This window comes from Pyrus communis, chromosome 3 (genome assembly GCF_041283825.1).
Source record: "Pyrus communis isolate YQ-2024b chromosome 3, ASM4128382v1, whole genome shotgun sequence".
NCBI lineage: Eukaryota > Viridiplantae > Streptophyta > Magnoliopsida > Rosales > Rosaceae > Pyrus > Pyrus communis.
Genome location: NC_142567.1, coordinates 11,185,671 through 11,198,156, shown reverse-complemented (window position 1 = coordinate 11,198,156; position 12,486 = coordinate 11,185,671). Strand labels below are relative to the sequence as shown.

At 38.2% G+C, this 12,486-nt stretch overlaps 1 pseudogene; it reads left to right on the top strand.

The window, feature by feature from the left end:
* Positions 1-5,883: 5,883 nt before the first annotated feature.
* On the top strand, positions 5,884-11,522 carry LOC137714400 (protein pleiotropic regulator PRL2 pseudogene; annotated as a pseudogene).
* The last annotated feature ends 964 nt before the right edge of the window (positions 11,523-12,486 follow it).

Sequence of the window (12,486 nt, the reverse complement as noted above, 5' to 3'; positions counted from 1 at the left end):
TGGAATTTAGCCAATACGGTAATAAAGGTTTAAGCCTTGGTAGACTTTATAGCAGAATTCACACCTAGCCTAAGAGATGCAACAGAGCAACCCAACAACACCCCGAAAGTAACCAAGCATGCCCTAGTCACACCTACCTCACCCGATAGAGACTTTTAACATTTGCACATTGACGGCGCATCCAACTACAAGGGTTAGGGAGCAAGAGTGATCCTTATCACCCCAGACAGTTCGATGCACGAGTAGGCGATCACTCTATGCTTCAAAGTATCTAACAACAAAATAGAGTACGAAGCCCTACTAGCAGGTCTCCGAATGGCAAAAGACTTGACGGTGAAAAAGCTTGCAATTCATTCCAATTCCTAACTAATCAACAGCCAGACTAATGGGGAGTACGCGACAAAACATCTGAAGATGACGCAATACCTAGAGAATGTATAAAAACAACTTGAGGTGCTTCATACTTACACATTCACTCAAGTTTTGCGGGCAGACAATGCTCATGCGAACGTGCTAGCCAGCCTAGGCTCTGCCTTCAACCACCAACTCAAACGCTCTATTTCGGTGGAGTATCTGGAGTCTGGAAAAACCAAGCATAGAGGTGGAGCCAGCAGTCAATGTGTCACATGATAGTACAACTCCAAACTGACAAGATTTCATTATAGACTACCTGGTCAATGACACACTCCCTACAAAAAGATTGAAGTTTAGAAAACTCCAAATAAAGGCAGCATGCTATTATATATGGAACGATATTCTCATCCGAAGATCCTACACTGGACCACATCTCCGTTGCTTAGCATCTCCCGACGACCTAAAGGTTTTAAGTTCAATCCATGAAGGCGTTTGTGGAAATCACTCTGAAAGCCAATCCTTAGCACAAAAGGCTTTTAATGCAAGCTACTACTGGCCTACTATGCATCAAGACACTAAGGAGTTAGTACAAAAGTGCGACTGCTGCCAATGCTACAAGCTAGTACCAATGCTGTCTGCCAACAAACAACACTCGCAAACGAGCCCTTGGTCGTTCATGCAGTGAGTAATCTACCTGGTAGGGCTAATGTTGCACGTTACTGGGGTAGACGCATGATGATCGTAGCAACTAACTACTTGACCAAATGGGGGGAAGCAGAGCCCATGATAACCACAACTCAAATGGACATAGAGCGCTTCATATAGAGGAACATCATCTGTTAATTTGGCATCATTCAATCCATTGTCACCAACAACGACCTGCAATTCTTAGGCAAAGATTTAGCGAAGTTCTTCCAAAAATATGGCATTAAGCAGCACGTGTCTACACCAAGGTATCCTCAAGGTAATAGGTAGGCCGAAGCATCCAACAAGACGATTCTCGACTACCTCAAGAAAAGAAAATGGCCAGACAAACTTCCTGGATGTCTATGGGCATATTACACAACCAAATAACGAGCAACCGATGTGACTCATTTCTCATTAGCATTTGGTATAGAAACAATCATTCATCCCAATGTCATCGTGTTAAGTATCAGCACTCTACTGCCAAGCATCGAGCAGAACGGAAAGGAGATTGCCACAAATCTAGATCTGGCAGAGGAGGAATGCGAGAAAGTCATCACCGGCATCACAGCCTACCAGCAGCAGCTCTTCTCCAGCTACAACAAAAGGGCAAAGATTCGACAGTTTTAGCTTGGAGACCTAGTCCTAAGAAAAGTCTTCATCATTGCCCGTAGAGAAGGCTTCAAAAAGATGGATCTCATCTGGGAAGGTTCGTACCAGATCAGCAGAGTAAGCAGCAATGGTAGTTACACCCTTGCCACCATGAACGACAAATAGATCAAAAAACAGTGGAACAACTATAATCTGGGGAAGTACCATGCGTGACCTCCCGCAACATCAAAACCTGAAGGCTTAAGTAGCTTGACGGGCACCACTTTGCAAGCCGACGACTATCTAGTTGTTATGCAATTTCTACCTTACAACTAAGTGTTCATTCATTTCATTCGTTTTTCAATGAAAAATTCAGAAGTTATTCACAACTTGGCTCGACTGCATGCTTACGACAACTGAACACTCTTGCACTTCAAAGAAGATTACGCCCTTCTTAGGAACTTATCGCAAGAATTGCACCCCTCTCGGGACCAACCATGTTCTCCAGTGCGAGAAGGTAAACTAATTCCCGACACCCACATGGGTTTGTTCTCCGATGCGAGAGGATAAACTATACAATCTAAATATCTAGACGTGGATGAGTCAAGCTACCATAGTGTAACTAGGTGCACGATGGCTTGCGCCGGGATTCTTAGAAATACCCACAATTTCAAGGCTTAGCTAATTGAAGGATTTTTGGTCTCTTGGCCTAATCCACAGGGAATCGGGCCTTAGAGACGGAGGAGGCACATTACACATTACGCTTTATGGACTGCTACCGAGTGCACTAAGGTAGCCTACAGTTTCTACAGGACTGTTTACGACTTGCCCTTTGAGCAATAAGTCGCGCAAACTTATACAACTGCACATTTTTGTGAAAGGTTAAATAGTTAACGTGCATATACAAAACTCTATCCACTATCAACATGTTACGCAATCAATAAGCTTAATCTCTGCCAAGCACATAATGATCATTCAAGATCTACACAAATTTCTAAAGTGTTGTGATACTTGCTACGCAACCCACGAAATTGATTACATAAAGAGCAAGGAGTTCTCTCGGACCTTTACCTACGAAATTCCATACAACCGCATACTTTTGATATGAAAGGTTAACGAATTTCATGCCCCAGAAATCTTTAGTATGTTGTGATGCAGGCCACACAGCTCAAAGGATTAAAGAAAGCTAAAGTTAACAACCAAGTGGTCACATGGGCTCGTCTGCTTTTATAAGTAAGGCATCTTGCTGCTAATCCTATGGCTAACAACTTTGCAAAAGTTCTACACCAAAACTTATAGCTACATAGGCTACGTATGATTGTCTGCTTACAAAAAAATAGCACGCATGCCGAAGAAGTGAAGATGAATAAAAAGGAAGGAAGCAAGTTTATTAAATTTTCTAGCAAAATTGATAAACAAATAGCAAAGGTCGAAAAAGTTTAAGCAAAGGAAAAAGCAACAAGGAAAACAAAGAAAATCCTAAAGGCTACCTAGAAGACTACTCTTCAGCAGCTTGGACATCCCACAACTACTCCGTCATCACACCTTCAGCAGCCGCTACACTCTCAGCAGCTACATCATCTAACGTTTTACCCCTGGCTGCCCCAACCTAGGCACTAACTTCCCTTACTACTTCACCAATGGAAGCCTCAAAAGTAAAGGTAAACAAGTTTTCCGGAGAAATAGAGAATGTCTTGAAGTTTTTCCTGGAAAACGCAAAGTCAGACGGCCTACCAAAGAGATGATCTACATAACCCAGCTTGTAGAAATCAGCTTGATTCTGAACAAACGAAGCCTCAAGTCCAACTTTCTCACTCTTCATCTACTCGTTCTCCTCGAGCAGCCTAACACGGACACGTTGCAGCTAGTGGCGGATCCAGGATTTCAAGATTGGGGGGTCCCAAGATAAAAGTTCAAAAAAAATATATTATACTAGTTTGGTTCCATAGCACTATTTTTTATTGAATTTGGTTCATTGAATAATCAAAATTAATCAACCACATCAAGTGGCCAAGTGGTAAGGGCGCAGATTTTGGCTCTTAAAATACAAAAAATAGGGAAGTCCCGAGTTTGAGACTCCAAGCTAGTGAGTCTGCTTGACTGTGGCCATGAGAAAGCTGAAATACCTCTGTGGGTCTTCTAGGCCCCAAGAAAGGGTGGATAACCCTGACTTACCACTAGTTGTCCTGCTTTAATAATAATAATAATAATAATAATAATAATAATCAAGATTAATCTTAGCTAGAGGTAGTGGAACGGCAAATGGTAATGGGGGATGGGATAAGTTGATTTTAAAGTTGGGAGGTTACGACAATTTGGAGGATTAAAACAAAAATTAGAAACTTCTTCTTCTTTTTTGTAAGCACTGCTGCATGCACATCCATGGAGGCAACAAGCCTCTCCGCTGCACCTGCCCAAATTGTTAGAGGGTCCTAAAGCTCGATCACATGTATTTCTTCGAGCTTCCGGAGGGTCTTTGGACCTCTTGGGTCCCTATATGGATCTATCCATGGTTGCAGCTCATCCACTTCCTTCTTCAGATTTTTGTTGATCTTTAGCGCACCTTGTAGTTTCGACACTTGGGGTTCAAACCTATCAACAATCTTCTTGAAGTGGATCACTTCATTATAAGCAGCAATCAACTCATCATCCTTTGTGTAAGTAGCAGAACAAAGCTCAAAAAACAACACGCTCAAGATCTTGAATATGAGGTATGTAACTGCCAATCTCGTTCTCTGCAGTAGGTAGACCCTCACGAGCAGCAGAGGAAGCCTTTGGTTTTTTCTTAACCAGCATTTCTTGAGCAAGCAAGGAAAATATCTTATTTCCACCTTCATTCACAGCAAGCTCCACAACAGCAATCGGATGAGCCAATGCATCTGCCTTGATCTGTTTTACCTCTTCTCTAAGAGGGAGCCCATATTTCTCCTGGCGAAGAGGACTAAGCAGCTAATGTCATTCACAGTACTCAGGGGGGATACCTAAATCAGATGACAGCTTAACAAAAGCACAAAGCAGCCTAAAGACCAAGCAGTCTACTTAGCGGTGATGAAAATCGTCGGAACACGCAACTCAGGGGAAGAATTAAACTCCCACTCTCCACTTATCATTAAAGTCTCATTGGCCCAATCATGATCTCCCTTGCTCGAATTATCGAATAACCTATGGCGAATCGTAGTTGCCTAACTTCATCAATATGACCTATGTCAAAGAAGTACCAGAATTCGTTGACAGTTAGATCATGGTCAAAGAATTGGCTTAGATTGAGGAACCACACCATCACATGTACCGTATTTGGAAAACATTGAATGAAGGCGCACTTCATGGAGCAAAGCACTTTTTAGAAAAAAACGTGACATGGGAAAAGTAAATCCCAACACAAGGTAGTAGAGGTGAAACTTGATAGCTTTCCGAGCCCCACTATATGGCTTATGGCTATTACCCTCATTGACATGCTTCACATGCACCCCGGATGGAATTGCGTGCCTATATGCTTCAAGGAAATATCTAAACAAGTCATCGGAATTAATTGTGAATTGAGCAACCTTGAAGTAGCCCACTTTACTCAAAGACTCGCCTTGACGATTCAACGACGACACACTATTATCACCTTTATGGCTTAAAGAAGACATACTCGAATAAATTCTACAAAGACGCAAAGAAGAATCATTAAACAGATGTACACAAAAGAAAAATAACAACGCATCAGACCCCATGACCTAAAGACTAGCCAACCATAGCCTAAGACCGCAAGAGCCTAACAGCCACGCCAAGCCCTACAACTTAGTCCATCTCTCCTCTCAGCCCAAGTAAGTAGGAAAAGGGGTAGGCGCCCCCCGCCTCCCTTAGTTTCTCACTTGCATGGGCTAAGCCCAACAACCGACAAGCCCAAGGCCTCCATTTCCTTTCTCTCTCCATACGGGCCCGAGCCTAGCAAAACAAAAGGCATGCGCTTCCTTGACATCACCACACGGGCCCAGGCACAACGACCTAGACCCAAGCGCCCCAGCGCCCTGGCCCATGCCAGCCACATGTCGAGCCCTAAACTCGTGCTGCCAGCCCTTGGCCCAAGCTAAGCCACCGCCGCACCAAGCCATTCACGGAAACAATGATGTGGCCTCCCCAAGCCACCTTTTTTCACACATCCTCGACCCATGTCGTGCCAAATGTCAAGCCTCAAGGTTCCCAAAAATTACGAAGATAGGAAAAATTAATTTTTTCTTACCTTGATGCAACGTGAAGGCGAAGAAAGCAATGAAAGATGGTCATTTGCAAGGGTAAGTGTAGAAGATTGCTAAGGGAGGGGGAACAAATATCTTTTAGCTTTCTTTCTCTTTGAAGTTGATTTAATCATCTACTTAATGTAGACTTAAATAGACTTTGGAAGTGATTTATTTCCCTTTCCTAGAAGGATCTAATTTCCAATTAATGTGGGAATCTACACCAAAATAGGAAACAATCTTATGTTTCCTAAAACAAGGGAAGGTCTCTTCATTTGCTATCCTTTCTTGTGAACAACCCAATAGGTGTAGGGGCATTTGTGGAGCTAAAAATAATCAAGAATATTATGGAGGTGACAAGTGGACATTTGGGTAAAAAGGAAAAAATTACCCTCGAGGCACACTGAGATTCCCACGTGCATGCAACAGACAATAACGGCTTAATCACAGAAGAGTTAAAGGTTATCAAAATGGTATTTATTCAAATCCCTCTCATCACTCCTTATCAAATCCTTATTCAGAAGGTAACTCTCGAATTTCCTATTTAATTTAGGATTAATTGCCATGTTAATTGCAAGATATTATTTCACGTAATATCTTGTAATTATTCACCCAATCACACCATATATGGCCAGCCACTACTCTCCAAATAGGACCAGCCACTCTCCTATAAATAGCCTTATTATCCCACTAAGAAAGTAGGTGATTTACTACCCATAAACTCCTAGACATATTCTTTTTAAAATTCTAACTTTGGCATCGGAGATTCTTCGGCCAAAGCCTCCCATTCATCGTGGGCGCGTAAGGCTTTTGTCCTTAATCTTAGGTGTTATTATTTTGCAGGTGCATTTTCGTCAAAGGAGAAGACATCAGGAATTTGCATCCACACTTGATTAGAACAATATTTTAGGTTAAGGTGTGTAATCAATGACCTTAAGAGTAGATTTCGCCCCTCAAAGACAATGTCTTGGTGTAGTAGGTTATGGCGCTCTACCATCCAGGATACAACAACCTATGATCCTTGTAAGCGTACACTCGCAATACTTGGATCAAGTGAACAACTTAATTCTTTCCTTTGATATAGAAGTGAACAATGAAGTAGAAAGATGGAAAGCGTGGAGAAGTGAAGAAGACTTCACTAGAACTACCATTCTCCTTTTGAGTTATGCATAGTAATTTATAAGGCTAGTCACATAGAAAAATGTTTGGCCAAATAATGGGAATTCAAGTAGCATTATTCCATAGTCAAATAATAACATCATACACCCCCTTTAATGCATCAGTTTTGGTTTTACAAATAAAACTGAAATTAGCACTTTAAAACATATTTAATAATATTAAAGTTACTAATGAAGAGTTGTATTTTGAAATACCCAATTAAAATTCCAACAATCCCCCACATATTTCAAAATACAAATCGATTCACAAGAAGAAGGGAATTAGAGAAACACAAGTATAATGAGAGGACAAAGAAGTACCAAAGGAAAGTGAGAATCCAACTCATCAGAATTGGTGTCTTTTGGACTATGAACTAGCCTTAAGACAAGCTAGCTGTAACTCATAGAAATTTGGTGAAAATTAAATTTTTTATGAACCAAGATTTCTTTGCGTGATTCATAGGACTAACCACCTACATTGAATCCTTGGAATCAAGCTTGTTCTAGTGGGTTGGCGCGAATAGGCCATGCGCCCACTGGACATTCATGAGTGCTCTAGAGAACCTACCTAAGTTCTTATAGGAAGCGGCCCCACTCCCATACTTAAATAGGTGAATCCATCAAGTGTACACTACAGTCAAGCACACCACTTACATATAGACTATGGTATTCATTAAGAACATAAGTTCAACCTCACATGCTGCAATAGTTGCATTATCTACACCATAGGGATAAACTCTCAATAAAGTTGATGATATAAATTGATAATGCATGCTCAATCAACAGGTGACTTGTTTTTACCCATATGAACCTATTTCCTGGGATCTCCATTCACATAGGTTGGGTTACCATCACTCTTGATTGATGTTATAGGCATACGTCTTATCCCCTCAATATCATAATCATCACTAGCATTTAGCTTAGTGGATTTGTCAGAAGATTAGCTAAATCCATTTTTGACCTCTAAATAATTACATCAAACGCAAATGCACAAGTTATTTAGCTTAATGCCCTCATAGCTATGATATCACACACAATGAACCAGCTAGTCTCTTCCACAAATAGTGGGATATCTCAAACCAAACAAAGTGGTCTCTTCCACAAATAGTGGAATATCTCAAATCAAACACAGTCACATCCATATAAAATGGGATATAACAAAGAGGTTGTTAAGCTTCAATATCTTTTTCAATGGCTATCAACTCATGTTCCCATTCAAAATGACTGCATATCTATTTAAGATATATGTCTCCAAAATATGATATTAGCTTGTATAATATTTACCACAAGCATCGTTGTACGATAAACATAATTGATTGTATCTTAAGTATATTTAGTGCTCAAAATATACCTCTGCAATAATCTATGAGAGATTTTTCGAGTACTTCGTTTCCACCAATTAAGTGTTAGTCTCACAAGACAATTGAGATTAAATTTTAGTATCTCTTCATATGCTTATTAGTATTCCACATGGTTTGTATTTGAGTATACTTGCTCAATATGGCATCTGAAACATCTTGCAAACACATAAGATGCATAAAAAATGTAGTTCACATGATTGTTAGCACCACACAATGTAATATTAAGATTATCACAGAAATACATCAGTGCTCAAGTATGTCCCTTCCGATAGCTTTTAATGAACCTTAGTGTTTAAATACTTGCTAAATTTGTCCCATGTGTCTCTGTATCAAACCTTTTTTTTTTTTTTTAATTTTTTTATTAATGAATGGCTTTCTATCCCCCACAATTTGAATGATGTCAACTAGCCCTTCTCGATCTTAGTGTTTACAATCCTCATCACAAAATGTATAATTTCTTCTTAATTTGTATCAACTCTAATGAAAACATCACAAAAACTCAAACACAATTAATTAGCTCCGTACAAATTTGGTATTGCTTTCAAGCATTAAATATACATCAAACTAAAGTCTTATCATTTTAACAACAAGGCTAATATGTAAATCAAAGTAATTTAATTCCATAAATAAATTGAATAAATAACCCCAACAAATTAAAGATATCAAAACATAACTTTCAAGTATTCAACAAATATCTCATCCATATTATAGCACCTACTCAAGACACCAACTTAGCATACCCCCACATTTCCAAATATAATATTCTCAAGGCCAACAATGACTTTTGCACCAAATTTGAAACCATTTACTTATCCTTCTTTAGTAGCTTGCTTGCCATACTTGCTAATAAAATTATTAGTGCAATCATAAGGAGTTGAGATCATATCCATTATATATAAACACTATAACATATAATTACCACACATGAAGCGTCAATAAATTAATATTATTATGCAAAACTTGACCAACCCCCAAATTTAGGAAAATCTCAAATAAATACAGGAATAATCACATACCTTAAAGTAGATGGTCATATCCCAAAAACGTCAATTTCTACAAAACCTTTCATCATGAGGGGATTTGATGACTTCCGAAAACTAATCTACTTGTTTTTTAAATCACTTGATAAAACTCATTGATGATAAAATGAAAATTTCTTTTAGCTCCTGGAAACTTGTTTGAACACCCCCACAAATTCATAGGAATGAAATAATGTTAGAATATAATCTCATGTCATAACATGTTGTAATTCTCATTCAATATGAATACTCACATAATATATGAATATAATAATTCAAAATAATATTAATCAATATACTTAGTTGGTATAAACGAATTAAAAATCGGTAACCCCCGCATTAAAGCTAGTTAACCAAAATGGGGACACCCCCCACAATTTCTAATTATATTTTATTCAGTATGAAATTCATAGGTCTATTAACTCTTGTTAAATAATTATCATCATCTTAATCAATGAGAAAAACTCCATCAATAAAAAGCATGTCATATCTTAATAATTATCCATGAGCAAATAAGCAACCAATAAATGCTTGTAAATTTCGGCGTTAAACTGAAAGCAATCACTATGTCCAGCACGTTTTGGATGTGACAAAACCACTTATAAACCAATATTTATATGTCTTTCCTGTTGGCTATAACTATAAGGTATCATGCTTACAATAAATCATTATAATTTTAACTTAATAGCTAAGATAATGCGGGTCACTTATCTGTAAATTCTATATATAATGAAACGAACTTCAAACCCAGCTCATCCGAATTCTCCAAGTAAGACCAATATTAATAAAGGACATAAAATACCAAAATTGATCTCATAGTGCAAAATTCTCAATAATAACAGCATAGATCAATACGAATTTATAATCAAAATGTTTTTCAACTCGATATAGTGATACATGATCGTATAACTTTAAATTTGAAAAGAGAGAGAGAAAGATCTCTAGCAAATAAGAAGTGAAGAAATAAATAGATTGCATATAAGAATCTAAAAAGCATGATACTTTCATTTATGTGTATATAAACATATAATAATGACACTTATTATTTCAAATAGGAAAGTTAAATCAACATAAATACATTTTATTCAATAAATCCAAGCAATAGGTGGTTTTGCACTAGCTCTACTAATCGGACAATCAAGATATGTGATTTGGCATCCAATGGTCTACAACTGTCATTTACGAGACATATTGAGCAGATAAGAGGCATTGCCGTTAGCACCATGCATCCTTATTTGTCCTCCATTGGCGATGAAGGTCAAGTTAATTGTTGGGACCTTGAACAGAACAAGGTTATTTGTTCGTAGTACAATCATCTAAGCGGTGTTAATAGCATGACTCTTCATCCCACTCTTGACTATTTACATACCAGAGGATGTGATAGTGTATGTCGGGTTTGGGATATTTTTCTTAAGCATGTGCAAGTTCATGTATTGTTCGGCCATGAAGGTACAATTTGCTCCTTTCTTGCGAGGCCAACAAATCCACAAGTTGTTATCACTCTCACGACACAACCATAAAGCTTTAGGACCTTAGAAATGGAAAAAACGTTTCAACTCTCACGCGTTATAAGAAATTAGTGTGTGCAATGGCACAACATCCTAAATTACATAAGGAGAATTGCTTTGCATTTGCTTCGACTAACACGATAAAGAAATTCAACCTTTCGATTGAGGGGAGAATTTATGCACACCATATGCTCTCCGAACAGAAAACCATTATTAACGTTATGGCAGCTAGTGCAGATAGAGTAATGTCCACTGGAGGTGACAATGAAGGTTTGTGGTTTTGGGATTGGAATAGTGTCTCAATTTTCAACAATCCAAAGCAATGGCGCAGAGAGTGAGGCTGTGATTTATGCTATTTCATATGACATCACAGTACGAGTCTGGTAAGTCCTAAAGTTGGCAAGACAATCAAACTTATTGAACTTAATGAAGAGCAAAAACCCACCTACTTATCTTAAAAGGGACACCTTCTTTCAAGGAAATAGCGTAGCATATTGTCTGCTATTTATGAAAACTTCATTCTCGATTCTATGAGAATTAAATGTGGAAACCAGATCCAAATGCCACTTCAAAAACTCATCCTCTCAAACTTAAGTCTCTTAACCCCATAGATGTTCAGCAGTTCTAGGCTCTAGCTAGTATCTAAGTCTTGATGTGTAATATTGTTTCCCAGTGATGATGGCTAATCTAATAATTAGTAATATTTTATCGAATTTGAAATTAGTGTTGTTTTATTGAATAATACTACTTGTAGTTTTTACTTTTATATCACAATGTCCTTAATTGTTAATAATACAAAATAATTAAAATTTTACAACTCGAATCAATCAACAGGTGAAAAGAAATAATAAAAGGAATATACATGAAGACACACACTCTGACACTCACCAAGTCTTGCTTGAACCACCTCGTTCATATCACGTCCAATTGAATGTACATTTTTAATGGGTTTGTCAAGATTATTTGAGCATCTGATCTTTGGAATTTCTTGTACGAATTCTATAGTTTATTTGATCTTTTTGTCTAGTATAAATACAAGGCTTCTTGAAATTTTTGAAGGCCCTATGTGAAATCTAAACTAAAGTCATCACACTAGTGGTAGATTTGTCAAGGAACAAAAGTGATATTAGGTGACCACTTGAAGGCCGGAAAAGATATCGTTTTGAGCCATGTCATTAATTTCTGTTTTTTATTTCTTCAAATTGGAGAAAGTTGAGGTTCCACCATAAAACTAATTAGCACAATGGGGAGTAGCTCAACCTCTTAGAAGCCCTTGCAAAGTTCTTCCTTTCACCGATGTGGGGCTCATTTACATTCATATATTCCCATGCCGCCTCACGTGTGGTGAATTTTCAAGCCAAACATGTGGACAACACAAATTGGGTGTCGTAGAGTGATGCGAGAATTGTACGCACACAAATTAAACCCTCTTTTTGACAATTGTAGTAAGTATGTAAGTAGGGATCGTTCTGGACCGGGGATTAAGAGGGATTGTTAATCCCTTGGATTTGACTCAAAAACGTAAAATAACAATATGAAACACTATACTAGACTCAAAGAATGCAAAACTAAACACTTAAAACACTAAAACA